The following is a 15,958-nucleotide window of genomic DNA, read 5'->3' on the forward strand; positions in this document are numbered from 1 at the left end:
AGTTTAAAGACTAGGGCCCAATAGAAAAAAATTAAATTATAAAAGACCTTCTTCAATTAAAGCAATAAAAATTAAAACAAATGAACAAAAAACCTTCCAAAATATCAACGTTGACTTTCAAAATTACTGCCAGTAATTTTATTTAGCAGCTAAAACTTACAAAACTCAGAACTTCTTCAAGTAAAAAAAAAAAAATCTGTCAAATAGAACATGGTAGGTAGAAGAGACTTACACAGTCATCTACTTTTATTTTACCAAATAGTCAACAGCTATAAACCTAAATTGCCCAAATTCACACTGCTGGTTAGCTACAGAGGTAGAACTTGAACCCAAGTGACAATTAAGTACATTCCTTCAACATTCACTGAGAGCCCATTGTGAGCCTGTATTGGGTACTTTAAGAGGAGAAGTAAAGAAAGTTAGTTTGGTGCTCATTCTCCTTAACCATACCACACCTTCCTAATGTAATTTCTGAAGTGTCCAATGACAGAAATTTTCTATTAAAGGAGAAATAATGGACTCAGACTTTATAATCCAAAAGAGACGGGGAGGAGCCAAGATGGCGGAGGAGTAGGAAGGGGAGACCACTTTCTCTCCTACAAATTCATCAAAAGAATAACTGAACGCACAGCAAACTTCACAAAACAACTTCTGATCGCTAGCTGAGGTCATTAGGCGCCCAGAAAAGCAGCCCATTGTCTTCGAAAGGAGGTAGGACAAAATATAAAAGATAAAAAGTGAGACAAAAGAGCTAAGGAGGGAGATCCGTCCCGGAAAGGGAGTCTTAGGCGGCATTGCTTGGGGTAGGGTCCGGGCCTGAGTGCCCTGAGGACAATCGGAGGGAGTTTCTGTGAGATGCCAACTTGAACTGTGGGAGAGCAAAAGAGAGAGAGAAAATTAACCGGCCGGAACACACTGCCGGCCGTTTGCAGAACAAAGGGACCGAGAAAGTCCAGAGAAGAGCTCGCAGGCTGCGGATCGGCCCAGCCCCGCCGGAGGCAGGAGGCAGGGGGGAGGGGAAGGTCGCGGCGAGACACAGGGCGCAGGCACCCGACCGGCGGGGGCGGGGACTGGGGTTGGGGACGAGGAGGGCAGAAGGCGCACGCACCCGACTGGCGCCGGCGGAAACTGAGACTGGGTCCGCGGAAGGGAGTGGGCGCGCCGCACCCGGGGAAAGTGCGCCCATCAAGCCCCTCGCTGCCTGGACCGCTCTGACGAGGAAGGCACAGAGAACAGGCGCAGCTCTTTACTCCGCGCTGTTGTGAAACACCGGAGGGCTGGAACCGCGCGCAGGACGGGGCGCGCTCCACAATGAGCAGCCGGGAGCCTGAGCAGCGCAGACGGAGAAAGCAGCGCCAGCCCCTCCCCGCAGGGCGACGGAACTAGCTACCTGAATAAGAGTCCACCTCCGCCCGCCTGTGTCAGGGCGGAAATGAGGCTCTGAAGAGACCGGCAAACAGAAGCCATTTAACAAAGGGAACCACTTCAGAAGGGACCGGTGCAACAGATTAAAATCCCTGTAGAAAACACCGACTACACCAGAAGGGGCCTGTAGATATCGAGAAGTGTAAGCTGGAACGAGGAGCTATCTGAAACTGAGCCGAACCCACACTGACTGCAACAGCTCCAGAGAAATTCCTAGATATATTTTTACTTTTTTTTAAGTAAGAAAAAAAAAAATTTTTTTTTTTTTATTTTTTCTCTTTTCTTTTCCTTTAAAATTCCCTATTACTCCCCCATTACTCCTTAACTTTCATTTTCATAGATTTTTACGATCTTTTTAACTAGGAAAAAAATTTTTTTTTCTTTTTTTTTTCCTTTTTCTCTTCTATTTTCTATTTTTCTTTTTCTCTTATTTCTTTTAAAGTCCTCTAGTACTCCTCTACTACTCCTTAATTTTCACTTTCAATACACTATAACCTTACAAAAAAAAAAAAGAAGAGAAGCCCTATTTTTAAACCAAAATTCAGTTCCCATTTTTATTCAGGAGTGTGTTGATTATTCTCTCCCAATCTTGACTCTCTGTTTTCTACCTCAGAACACCTCTATTTCCTCCTTTCCCCTTCTCTTTCCAATACAATTCTGTGAATCTTTGTAGGTGTCTGGGCTACGGAGAACACTCTGGGAACAGACAACTGTGTAGATCTGTCTCTCTCCTCTTGAGTACCCCTTTTTCTCCTCCTGCTCATCTCTATCTCCCTCCTCCCTCTCCTCTTCTTCATGTAACTATGTGAACCTCTCTGGGTGTCCCTAACGGGGGAGAATCTTTTCACCATTAACCTAGAAGTTTTATTATCAGTGCTGTATAGTTAGAGAAGTCCTGAGACTACAGGAAGAATAAAACTGAAATCCAGAGGCAGGAGACTTAAGCCCCAAACCTGAGAACACCAGAAAACTCCTGACTACATGGAACTTTAAGTAATAAGTGACCATCCAAAAGCCTCCATACCTACACTGAAACCAACCACCACCCAAGAGCCAATAAGTTTTAGAGCAAGACATACCACACAAATTCTCCAGCAACGCAGTAACATAGCCCTGAACGTCAACATACAGGCTGCCCAAGGTGACACCTAACACATAGACCCATCTCAAAACTCATTACTGGGCACTCCATTGCTCTCCAAAGAGAAGAAATCAAGTTCCACGCACCAGAACACTGATGCAAGCTTCCCTAACCAGGAAACCTTGACAAGCCAATCGTCTAACCCCACCCACTGGGTAAATCCTCCACAATAAAAAGGAACCACAGACCTTCAGAATACAGAAAGCCCACTCCAGACACAGCAATCTAAACAAGATGAAAAGGCAAAGAAATACCCAACAGGTAAAGGAACATGAAAAATGCCCACCAAGTCAAACAAAAGAGGAAGATGGGAATCTACCTGAAAAAGAATTTAGAATAATGATAATAAAAATGATCCAAAATCTTGAAAACAAAATGGAGTTACAGATAAATAGCCTGGAGACAAAGATTGAAAAGATTCAAGAATGTTTAATAAAGACCTAGAAGAAATAAAAAAGTCAATTAAAAATGAATAATGCAATGAATGAGATCAAAAACACTTTGGAGGGAACCAAGAGTAGAATAACGGAGGCAGAAGATAGGATAAGTGAGGTAGAAGATAAAATGGTGGAAATAAATGAAGCAGAGAGGAAAAAAGAAAAAAGGATAAAAAGAAATGAGGACAACCTCAGGGACCTCTGGGAAACTGTGAAACGCCCCAACATTCGAATCATAGGAGTTCCAGAAGAAGAAGACAAAAAGAAAGGCCATGAGAAAATACTCGAGGAGATAATAGCTGAAAACTTCCCTAAAATGGGGAAGGAAATAGCCACTCAAGTCCAAGAAACCCAGAGAGTCCCAAACAGGATAACCCAAGGCGAAACACCCCAAGACACATAATAATCAAATTAACCAAAGCATCAAACACAAGACAAATATAAAGCAGCAAGGAGCATAACAAAAATAACACACAAAGGATTCCCATAAGGATAACAGCTGGTCTTATCAATAGAAACCCTTCCCAGGCAGAAGGGAATGGCAGACGTACTGAAAGTAGATGAAAGAGAATACACCTACCAACCTCTATTGCATGATATCCGAGCAAGGATCCTCATTCAGATATGAAGGAGAATTCAAAAGCTTACAGATAAGCAAAAGCTGAGAGAATTCAGCACCACCAAACCAGCTCTTCAACAAATGCTAAAGGATCTTCTCTAGACAGGAAATGCAGAAAGGTTGTATAAACGTGAACCCAAAACAACAAAGTAAATGGCAACGGGACCACACCTATCAATAATTACCCTAAATGTAAATGGGTTGAATGCTCCAACCAAAAGACAAAGATTGGCTGAATGGATACAAAAACAAGACCCCTATATATGCTGTCTACAAGAGACCCACCTCAAAAGAAGAGACACACAAGACTAAAAGTGAAGGGCTGGAAAAAAATATTTCACGCAAACGGAGACCAAAAGAAAGCAGGAGTCGCAATACTCATATCAGATAAAATAGACTTTCAAATAAAGGCTCTGAAAAGAGACAAAGAAGGACACTACATAATGATCAAAGGATCAATCCAAGAAGAAGATATAACAATTATAAATATATATGCATCCAACACAGGAGCACCGCAATATGTACGGCAACACTAACGAGTATGAAAGAGGAAATTAATAGTAACACAATAATAGTGGGAGACTTTAATACCCCACTCACAACTATGGATAGACCAACTAAACAGAAAATTAACAAGGAAACACAAACCTTAAATGACACAATGGACCAGCTAGACCTAATTGATATCTATAGGACATTTCACCCCAAAACAATCAACTTCACCTTTTTCTCAAGTGCACACGGAACCTTCTCCAGAATAGATCACATCCTGGGCCATAAATCTGGTCTTGGAAAATTCAAAAAAATTGAAATCATTCCAGTCATCTTTTCTGACCACAGTGCAGTAAGATTAGATCTCAATTACAGGAAAAAAATTGTTAAAAATTCAAACATATGGAGGCTAAATAACACGCTTCTGAATAACCAACAAATCATAGAAGAAATCAAAAAAGAAATCAAAATATGTATAGAAATGAATGAAAATGAAAACACAACAACCCAAAACCTATGGGACACTGTAAAAGCAGTGCTAAGGGGAAGGTTCATAGCATTACAGGCTTACATCAAGAAACAAGAAAAAAACCAAATAAATAACCTAACTCTACACCTAAAGCAATTAGAGAAGGAAGAAATGAAGAACCCCAGAGTTAGCAGAAGGAAAGAAATCTTAAAAATCAGGGCAGAAATAAATGCAAAAGAAACTAAAGAGACCATAGCAAAAATCAACAAAGCTAAAAGCTGGTTTTTTGAAAAAATAAACAAAATTGACAAACCATTAGCAAGACTCATTAAGAAACAAAGAGAGAAGAACCAAATTAACAAAATTAGAAATGAAAATGGAGAGATCACAACAGACAACACTGAAATACAAAGGATCATAAGAGACTACTACCAGCAGCTCTATGCCAATAAAATGGACAACTTGGATGAAATGGACAAATTCTTAGAAAAGTATAACTTTCCAAAACTGAACCAGGAAGAAATAGAAGATCTTAACAGACCCATCACAAGCAAGGAAATCGAAACTGTAATCAAAAATCTTCCAGCAAACAAAAGCCCAGGACCAGATGGCTTCACAGCTGAATTCTACCAAAAATTTAGAGAAGAGCTAACACCTATCTTACTCAAACTCTTCCAGAAAATTGCAGAAGAAGGTAAACTTCCAAACTCATTCTATGAGGCCACCATCACCCTAATTCCAAAACCAGACAAAGATGCCACAAAAAAAGAAAACTACAGGCCAATATCACTGATGAACATAGATGCAAAAATCCTTAACAAAATTCTAGCAAACAGAATCCAACAACATATTAAAAAAATCATACACCATGACCAAGTGGGCTTTATCCCAGGAATGCAAGGATTCTTTAATATCCGCAAATCAATCAATGTAATACACCACATTAACAAATTGAAAGATAAAAACCATATGATTATCTCAATAGATGCAGAGAAAGCCTTTGACAAAATTCAACACTCATTTATGATTAAAACTCTCCAAAAAGCAGGAATAGAAGGAACATACCTCAACATAATAAAAGCTATATATGACAAACCCACAGCAAGCATCACCCTCAATGGTGAAAAATTGAAAGCATTTCCCCTGAAAGCAGGAACAAGACAAGGGTGCCCACTCTCACCACTACTATTCAACATAGTGTTGGAAGTTCTGGCCACAGCAATCAGAGCAGAAAAAGAAGTAAAAGGAATCCAGATAGGAAAAGAAGAAGTGAAACTCTCACTGTTTGCAGATGACATGATCCTCTACATAGAAAACCCTAAAGACTCTACCAGAAAATTACTAGAGCTAATCAATGAATATAGTAAAGTTGCAGGATATAAAATTAACACACAGAAATCCCTTGCATTCCTATATATTAACAATGAAAAAACAGAAAGAGAAATTAAGGAAACAATACCATTCACCATTGCAACAAAAAGAATAAAATACTTAGGAGTATATCTACCTAAAGAAACAAAAGACCTATACATAGAAAACTATAAAACACTGATGAAAGAAATCAAAGAGGACACAAACAGATGGAGAAACATACCGTGTTCATGGATTGGAAGAATCAATATTGTCAAAATGGCTATTCTACCCAAAGCAATCTATAGATTCAATGCAATCCCTATCAAGCTACCAACGGTATTTTCACAGAACTAGACCAAAGAATTTCACAATTTGTATGGAAATACAAAAAACCTCGAATAGCCAAAGTAATCTTGAGAAAGAAGAATGGAACTGGAGGAATCAACCTGCCTGACTTCAGACTCTACTACAAAGCCACAGTCATCAAGACAGTATGGTACTGGCACAAAGACAGAAATATAGATCAATGGAACAGAATAGAAAGCCCAGAGATAAATCCACGAACCTATGGACACCTTATCTTTGACAAAGGAGGCAAGGATATACAATGGAAAAAAGACAACCTCTTTAACAAGTGGTGCTGGGAAAACTGGTCAACCACTTGTAAAAGAATGAAACTAGAACACTTTCTAACACCATACACAAAAATAAACTCAAAATGGATTAAAGATCTAAATGTAAGACCAGAAACTATAAAACTCCTAGAGGAGAACATAGGCAAAACACTCTCCGACATAAATCACAGCAAGATCCTCTATGACCCACCTCCCAGAATATTGGAAATAAAAGCAAAAATAAACAAATGGGACCTAATGAAACTTAAAAGCTTTTGCACAACAAAGGAAACTATAAGCAAGGTGAAAAGACAGCCCTCAGATTGGGAGAAAATAATAGCAAATGAAGAAACAGACAAAGGATTAATCTCAAAAATATACAAGCAACTCCTGCAGCTCAATTCCAGAAAAATAAATGACCCAATCAAAAAATGGGCCAAAGAACTAAACAGACATTTCTCCAAAGAAGACATACAGATGGCTAACAAACACATGAAAAGATGCTCAACATCACTCATTATTAGAGAAATGCAAATCAAAACCACAATGAGGTACCATTACACGCCAGTCAGGATGGCTGCTATCCAAAAGTCTACAAGTAATAAATGCTGGAGAGGGTGTGGAGAAAAGGGAACCCTCTTACACTGTTGGTGGGAATGCAAACTAGTACAGCTGCTATGGAAAACAGTGTGAAGATTTCTTAAAAAACTGGAAATAGAACTGCCATATGACCTAGCAATCCCACTTCTGGGCATACACACTGAGGAAACCAGATCTGAAGGAGACACGTGCACCCCAATGTTCATCGCAGCACTGTTTATAATAGCCAGGACATGGAAGCAACCTAGATGCCCATCAGCAGATGAATGGATAAGGAAGCTGTGGTACATATACACCATGGAATATTACTCAGCCGTTAAAAAGAATTCATTTGAATCAGTCCTAATGAGATGGATGAAACTGGAGCCCATTATACAGAGTGAAGTAAGCCAGAAAGATAAAGAACATTACAGCATACTAACACATATATATGGAATTTAGAAAGATGGTAACGATAACCCTATATGCAAAACAGAAAAAGAGACACAGAAATACAGAACAGACTTTTGAACTCTGTGGGAGAAGGTGAGGGTGGGATATTTCAAAAGAACAGCATGTATACTATCTATGGTGAAACAGATCACCAGCCCAGGTGGGATGCATGAGACAAGTGCTCGGGCCTGGTGCACTGGGAAGACCCAGAGGAATCGGGTGGAGAGGGAGGTGGGGGGGGATCGGGATGGGGAATACGTGTAAATCTATGGCTGATTCATATCAATGTATGACAAAACCCACTGAAATGTTGTGAAGTAATTAGCCTCCAACTAATAAAAATAAATAAATAAATAAATGAAATGAAAAAATAAATAAAAAATAAAAAAATTAAAAAAAAAAAACAAAAGAGACCTGAGATGTCCACTAGTTCAACTTTTCATTAATACTGTAAACCCTTTAATAGTACTCAAAGAGTCATGCAACCTTGGTTTAACTAGTACCACAGATGAAATCTAATGAAGGAGCCCATTCCATGGGTGAACAAAATGTTCCTTCCTGGATTCTCTTTTATACAAGGCAGTACTTCAAATATTTGACAGTAGGTAAGAGGGCTAAGTATTAAGATTATGTTAAAGTTTTTAGTAGCACCATCACATGATTATTTCACATTAAGCTTGGCTAAATAATTCCATCCTCTTCCTCGTCCTCTACTCCCACCTCAACTCTAAAATTTCATTAAATGAACTGCCATCATGCCAAGTATCCCCCATCATACATTGTTCTTCCATACTGTTGTTTGTATATTTAAGCCTAAAAGAAAAATTTTATAACTACTGTTGATTTGATTTTGTTTTCAGCTCAGTGTTTGAGATGATCTTTTTTCCTGATTCTGTCATCCTTCTTGAACTGAAGATAGAGACAAAAACAGAACACTGTGGCTCGCCATTAGAATTTCCCTCAAGAACATTTCCAAGCCAATGACTGCTTTTGCTAATAACTCGATTAGCTACAGATGCATTTAAATTTTATTTTAACCAGTTCACATGTCAATATCTTATGTAAAACTGAGTTATACTATGTCTACACTATGCACATTAGCACTTGATGTATCAGTGCTTCTAATCATATCAAAAAAGAAACCAAGGTATTTCACATGATTTATTCTAATAAATTAGTGGTATTTTTTCTAATTGCTTTTTAATTCTTCACAAGAAAAATCCGCTCTACAATTTTGCTGACATTCAACAACAGTTTGGAATTTCTCAAATCTACTCCTTTTTACTTTTTGAAATCACAACAGACTCTCTTTTTCCTTTTGGTACCCATTCTCTATGATTTCCTGGGCCTCCCTGGTGGCTCAGATGGTAAAGAATCTGCCTGCAATGCAGGAGACACAGGTTCAATCCCTGGGTCAGGAAGATCCCCTGGAAAAGGGAATGGCTACCCACTCCAATATTCTTGCCTAGAGAATTCAAATTTTATCTGTAAGTTCCTTCAGCACTCCAGGACTATTTCACATAGGACTGTTTATTTCAACTCGTATAATGCAGTCAAAGATTCCCTTACTGTATTTTGAAAACAGAGTGTGCAAATGTTACACTGTTAATCAAATAATTTGTATTAGAAGAGCATCATGTTCTAGTTCTTCCACCTGACCATGAGGTTTATAATACAGATCTTCAATAGAAGAATCATTTTTGTTCCTCCCTGTACTGACACTAATCTCACACCGTGATTTCATTTTCAGAGTTATATATTTCTCTACAGGGATACATGCTATTACGTATAGTTAAAATTCTTCCCTTCAATAAAATACATGCTCAGTTACCACACTTAATTCCACACCACCTAGGCTTAAGTATGCCAAACAGCTTAAGTAATTTGTTTACCAACATATACTCTGTATGCTAATATACAACTCAAGGCCCCAAGTACTGCTTTTAACCAGATTTCTTATAATTTTCCCTTAAAAGTATTATACCACCTCTACTATACTACATTTTTCTCTAGCCAAAACATTGTTTCTGCCATAGTATTTCATTTTATCTATGCTTTTCTCTCTATATCTTTCAAGTGAGGTAGCACTCAACCCACTGCTCGATCAACCTTTTAGGTATTTAAAACTTAAGACCACAGCTAACAAAAAAGTGGGCTGTCCTTATGAAACTGAAATTTCAATCACATTAGAAAGTAAAGACAAATGATAAGAGGCAGACTTCAAAAAGTATTAATATCTCCTTGTAACTTCCAAAAGCAATCTGATGTAACCTCATTCTAAACACTTCATTCTATGTAAAAATTTTAAGCAACTTTTATTTGGGGTGTCAAATTATATTACATATTTTTACTATCTCAAAATAAATAATTCAAAACACAGTAGTTTCTCAAATACTAGACTCAGTCTATATGATAATCATTAAGGTACCAACTCTCAAAGATGTTTACCAAGATCACATAAGGAAATTATCACTGTGTTCTAACATGTTCTAAAAGTTTCAGCTTCTCTTCATAGCAATCCTGAAAATAATCAAGAAAGAAGAAAATACATAATATATGTTAAACTTACCTGTCAGTATGAAAGGATATACAGTTGACCTCTGAACAACTGGGTTTGAACTGCATGGGTCAACTTATGTACGGATTTTCCCCCCCCACTAAATACATACAATATTACACTGCGGACAGTTGAATCTGCAGGTGCAGAACTGCAGACGGGGCAGGCCAACTCTAAGGTGTATGTGATTTTTGATGGCAGAGAGGGTCAGTACCCCAACTCCGTGTACTTCAACAATCAACTGTACTCTCTAAAATAGACTCTCTGAAATTCTAGCATAAACATCTTTGTCATATAGTCTACAGCACATAAAATAAGAACTGATGTTCAAAATGACTTGAGTATTCTAAGGTACTTAAATAACCAATATAAGCATACCTCCTTTCATTGTATCTCACTTTACATCACAGATCCTACGATTTTTACAAATTGAAGGTTTGTAGTAACACTGCCTCAAGCAAGACTGTCAGCACCATCCTGCAACAGCATTACTTTTAAAAAATTTTTCTGATGTGGACATTTTTTAAGTCTTTATATCTTTACTGAATTTGTTACAATACTGCTCCTGCTTTGTATTTTGGGTTTTTGGCCAGGAGGCATATGGGATCTCAGCTCCCCAACCAGGGATCAAACCCACATCCCTATATTAGAGGGTGAAGTCTTAACCACTGGACCACCAGGGAAGTCCCAGTTTTTAAATTAAGGTATGTACATTGCCTTTGTTAAACACAATGCTACTGCGCACAAAGACTACAGTGTAGTACAAGCATAACTTTTATATGCACTAGGAAACCAAAAATTTGTCATTTGCTTTATAACGTGTTAGTTTTGTTGCAGTGGCCTGAAATTGAAACCATAGTATCTCTGAGGTGTACCTGTAACATACTTAGATGTGGTGATTCACATGTTTTGAAAGTACAGTTGGCCCTCAGTATCCCTTGGTTCCAACCATGGAAAATCAACCAGATACGAAGGGCCAACTCTACTACATCATTTGGGATAACTATAATTAATGTTATTTTATAAAAAGATTTTTAATACAAATATAAACAAAAAGAAAATTTTATTAACCTAATTTTGAGTTAATAACAAAACTCAATTTGCAACTCAATTTCAGTTAGCCAAAGATTTACTACTTTAATAGTTAGGAATAATACATTGTCTGTATTATCTTTGCTTCTATTACCACAAACATTTAAAAGTAAACTAAATGAAAATCAATGAACAAATATTACTTACAAATTTTATGGTCTCTTTATCATTAAAACTTCACTCTAAAAACTAATTACAATATTAAGATGTAAAGTATTAATACAGAGAATTAAAACCTGAACTTCCATCTATAAATAACTAGAGAATGGGATGACTAACCTACTAAATCTGAATATATTTTTTTTAATGTGGAGAAAGAGCAATGAGAAATGCTCTGATGGCTCCCAAAAATGGGAACACTCCTTAGAAAAGTAAAACATTTGTTATAAAGTTATATTTGATTGTAATCACGTTTTTCTTAATTTTTAAATAAAGATATATTTTTCCATTTGGGGCAAAGAATAAGAAATTGAAATTTCTTACATGCAAGAAATAGGGTTCAGAAAATAAAACATGTACCTACTGCTGAAATAAATGTTTTCTGATATACAGCAGAAGTTCAGCTGGAAATGAGACAGCTAGAATTCATAAATTGAACTCATTTCTTTAAAAACAGCCTGTAGTTTTTATTACTTTCTATTTTCAGCTTCTTCAATAAATCTGTTATATTTTTATTTTAATAAAAAATGATAGCATTTGAAATAAACAACTTGAATTTTTACATGCATGCCCACTATCTACATGAAGTAACCAATGCAGACTTTAATCATATAAAACATAGGTGTACTAACAGAAATATAGATGCATCTGCATATGAAGTGCTAAAAGAATCACTGCTAGGAAGAAAGTATTTCAAATTAATGTATGAGAACATTAGGATGACTATAGAGAAAAATATACTTAATAGTGCCTTACATTTTCTTCTCCCATTACTAATCAGTTTATTAAAATTTATCATATTTACAAGTCACTCACTTTCTCTCCAGTCATCTAAAAGAAGCTTCTAATAGAAAACTTAATGAGAATATTATATTCTCATTTCTAACACTCAAAAATCTTAGCTCAATTGATTTTAGTATCATTGATTTTAAAATCTAAGTATTTCATAGGTGTTTATTTTATACAACTGACCTACTACTTTTAATAAATGTGTACTGTGCACTCCCTGATGCCTCATAAAACCCCCAGAACAACAACAGAAACTTGATACTTTATTTGATGTGAGCCTTATAAATTGCCTCATGTCTAAAAGCTACAAATGCAGAAATTCTTCCTAAATTTCATTAGTTTAGTTTTTGCCTCAAAAAGTGTCAGGGAATGTTTGACAGGAGGATTCCTACGTGCTGTCTCTCATGAGTCCTTTGTCCCTCTTCAAGCGGAACAGCACACTGCTCCCAGGGACTGAGGTCATTATGTGAGGCAGGCTTGGGTCTCCTTTAGTAAACATTCTCTTTAGGACAAAACGGCTTAGTCTCGTTCCCCTTTCTTGAGATATGGATTGTGTCCTGACCTTGTGACTAACATTACCCCTTGTTCCCTTGGTAACGGTTGCTGTACGTTTGGTTTTCTGATCTCTATCATTCCCGAAAGAAGTTTCTTGTATCACAGCCTATATATACTCATAGGAAAATCATTAAAGCACCTTTGCTCCACCAGAGCTTAGGTCCCCGGGTCTTTTTTGTCTCTCTCTCTCTCTTTCTCTCTTTCACTTTCTTATCATCGACTCCATACCACAAGGTTCCGGTCCATTAAAGGACCCCAACAAATGGCGTCAAGGAACAGGGCCACTAGTATACGTGGCATATCGGGCAGAGTGACTCAGGGACCTATTGAGGTCGGTAAGTACTAAGGCATGGGTTAAACGGCTGGCCAGCCCCATTATTTTTCTACTTTACTTCACCATTTGTTTAAATTTCAGGGACTTCTGGCTTCACAGCAATGAATAGAGGCTTGCCTTCAAACAGTAGTTGAACATAATCCTTAGTTTCCTGATAAATACAGTTTTGATTTAGAAATTTGGGTCCAGGTCAAAAAAAATGTTAAATGAACAAAAAAAAATATTCCAATTGATCTCTAGCCCCTATGGGCTCTTATTAAAGCTGTAATTCTGCCATTTCAAGGTACATTCTAGCCCTTCCAATATTCAGCAACAGATAGAACACTTATTACATAAATATAAATTAAATGATTAAACTTTACAAAAGGCCTAATTAAAACAATACAAAATATCTCAAAATTTTCTTACTAGCCCTGCCCCGGCTGCTCCAAGTGCTTCTCCTCTGCCAACAGTCACAACTCCAAAAGTCTCTCATTTGTTGGAACCTAATCAAAAGTTATGCTAATTTTTAAACTAGATTAGAAGCTACTATTTCCCATACTGTAATCAGAGAAGAAACCAAAAAACAGCTAGAGAAATTACTTGCTTATGAGAATGCAAATCAGAAATGTCAAAGAGCTATAGCTGCAATTTCTGAGACTAAAATTATTATTGATTATTTAAAAGCTTATCGCACTCTAGGATCAGAAACTCAAAAGATGCAAATACTGATTGAGGCAATGGCTACTACCTTTAAAAAGAGAAATGAAGGATGCTTTAATTGTAGAAATAAAAATCATTTAAAAAGGGACTGCCCTAAAAAGGCTAATAAAATACCAAAAAATTTGCCCTCGCTGCCGTAAAAGAATGCACTGGGCCAAAAGTTGTAAATTTAAATTTGATATTGATGGAAAACCTATTCCAAGAAACTCCAAACAAGAACAAATTCTATCTTTTCCCTCAAACCCTCAACATCCGGCAGTGCTGCCGTCGATATACCAGCCCTAAATGATTTTTTCTTTACCCTCAAACAGTCCCTACTAGAGTGCCTACCGGACCTTTTGGACCCCTGCCCCCACAAACTTTTGGTCTTTTGCTTGGCCGATCTAGTCTGACTTCTAAAGAAATTACTGTTCACCCTAGAATAATTGATTCAGATTATAAAAGAGAGACTCAAATTCTAATGTCATCTTAGATTCTATGACAATTCAAAAAGGGGGACAAAATTGCTCAATTACTTCTTTTACCTTACATTTCTATTAATTCCTCTAATAATGTACAGACAGATGGGTTTGACAGTACAGATCAAAAACAATCTTTGTGGACATCATTAGTATCTGAGTATGCCCGACCAAATATAAATATCAAAATTAATGGTAAAAGATTTTCTGGTCTCCTTGACACTGGATCTGATATTACTATTATTTCCAAACATTTATGGCCCAAATCCTGGCCTGTACAAAAGGTCTCCTGCCAAATTGCAAAAATTTCTCAAACTAAAGTACAAAAAGTTTATCAAAGTGTTCAAATATACTCATGTGAGGGACCAGAAGGCCAACCTGCAACATTAAAACCTTATGTGATAAATGTACCCTTTAATCTAATAGGAAGGGACTTACTTATACAATGGCAAACTCAGATATACATTCCACATTTTTCCGAGGGGCCACTGCTCATTTAACAAACAAAACAATTATTAAAATAACTAAGAAAAATTATGAGCCTATTTAGACAAAGCAATGGCCCCTTACGAAAGAAAAATTACAAGCTACTAAAGAACTTATAGACACACAATTAAAATCAAAACATATTAAAGAATCTTGCTCTTTTTGGAACTCTATTTTTGTTATAAAAAAGAAACATAACAAATGGTGTCTCTTAACAGAGTTTAGAAAAGTTAATTCTTTTATAAAACCTATGGGTACATTGCAACCAGAGGTCCCATCACCTATTACTATTCCTCAAAATTGGCACATTATTATTACTGATTCACAAGATTGCTTTTTTTTTTTTTTTAAGATTGCTTTTTAAATATACCTTTACACCCTTTAGACCGGGAGAGATTCACTTTCTCTCTCCCTTATCCTAATCATATCGGGCCTCATAAAAGATTTCAGTAGACTATGTTACTTCAAGGTATGCTTAAAAGTCCTGCTACTGCTGCTGCTAAGTCACTTCGGTCGTGTCCTACTCCATGCGACCCCATGGATGTCAGCCCGCCAGGCTCCCCCGTCCCTAAGATTCTCCAGACAAGAGTACTAAAATAAGATGCCATTGCCGTCTCCATAACAGTCCTAGTATTTGTCAAAATTTTGTAGACAAGGCTTTACTTCCTATGTGACAACAATTCCCTCATGCATATATCATTAATAATATACTATAGCTACAAAAAGGAGAAATGATATTTTTGACACTGAATGGCTATGATATTCTTTAGACTCTAGAAAAAACTGATGAAAATAAAATCTTTTTTAAAATTACAAAACCAGTTCTTCTTGCACTTGCAGTTAGGAAAAGGTTAACTTGTTAAAATTTTTTTTTTTTTTTTTTGAGCTCCAGTTCTGCCTGGGAAACAAAAATAGGCCTAAGAAAAAACCTTAAGTTAACTCTTATCATGTCCTTGGGATACACAGCCCACTCTATCTAGGACTCCAGCCATTAACAAATTGGTGGAGCTCAAAACAAATAAATAAAACAAAAAGATATTTTAAATTTCAAACGGAGAACTATGCCTATGTATCTAAAATTATCTATGTCTCAATGTATGTCTTTGTTTTTAGATAGTGTAGAGTTAATGAGCTCTATTTGGATTCAGCTTTACATGAACTAAAGGGTATTCAATGTTGGGTATAATGTTTATTTAAATGTGAATGTGATTTAAATATAATTATTTGTTAATCTAGTTGGGACA

The 15,958-nt window shown here is 36.8% G+C and overlaps 1 protein-coding gene across 4 annotated transcripts in view; it reads right to left on the reverse strand.

Moving 5' to 3' along the window:
* The window catches only part of MTF2 (metal response element binding transcription factor 2), an 88,188-nt gene that overhangs the window by 11,428 nt on the left and 60,802 nt on the right, over positions 1 to 15,958 (reverse strand). The gene's annotated exons all lie outside the window — the stretch shown is intronic.

Source organism: Cervus canadensis, chromosome 2, assembly GCF_019320065.1.
Source record: "Cervus canadensis isolate Bull #8, Minnesota chromosome 2, ASM1932006v1, whole genome shotgun sequence".
Classification (NCBI taxonomy): domain Eukaryota; kingdom Metazoa; phylum Chordata; class Mammalia; order Artiodactyla; family Cervidae; genus Cervus; species Cervus canadensis.